The 580-nt window shown below is 26.6% G+C and overlaps 1 protein-coding gene across 1 annotated transcript in view; it reads left to right on the top strand.

The window, feature by feature from the left end:
* The window catches only part of LOC116844886 (ras suppressor protein 1-like), a 12,821-nt gene that overhangs the window by 1,014 nt on the left and 11,227 nt on the right, over nt 1-580 (top strand). The gene's annotated exons all lie outside the window — the stretch shown is intronic.

Here is a 580-nt window from a genome sequence, read left to right as displayed (position 1 = left end):
GAAATAAAATTGAATTCAAGATATAATTAAATAACTTTAACAAAATCGGGATAGCTGAGATACGAACCATTTTAAATTTCTTTAGCCGAGATTCCAACCGAAATATTTTAAATCTGCGCTAAATTAGTCAAATATGGCTCGAATCTCGGCCAAACTGAGAGAGAAATTCGGTAATTTTAATTAAAATTGTAATAAAATCAGCATAGCTGAGACACGAACCATTCTAAATTTCTTTAGCCGAGATTCCAACCGAAATATTTCAAATCTGTACTAAATTAATTAAAAATGGTTTGAATCTCGACCAAACCGAGTAATTATTTATATAAATAATTTTTTTCAACTGTTTACATATTTTGTTTAAACATTTTATTATTTATACAAATAATTTTACACATTTAACTTTATATTCATGATCAGCAAACCAAAAACGCTTATATCTTATATTCAGTTTTATTTCTTATGCATTTTTTCACTTGATGATAGAAGAGTGAACATTAAAAAGCTATAAACTACCCGTGAAACTCAAAGTGTGCCAAAATGAAAAAATATGACTTAAATATTTTTTGTACTTCTACATTTG

Source organism: Odontomachus brunneus, unplaced genomic scaffold (assembly GCF_010583005.1).
Source record: "Odontomachus brunneus isolate Ranch 3 - 2012 unplaced genomic scaffold, Obru_v1 Obru_scaffold_047, whole genome shotgun sequence".
In the NCBI taxonomy this organism is placed as follows: Eukaryota; Metazoa; Arthropoda; class Insecta; order Hymenoptera; family Formicidae; genus Odontomachus; species Odontomachus brunneus.
Note: the sequence above shows the minus strand (reverse complement) of the source record. Positions and strands in the feature narration are given on the sequence as shown.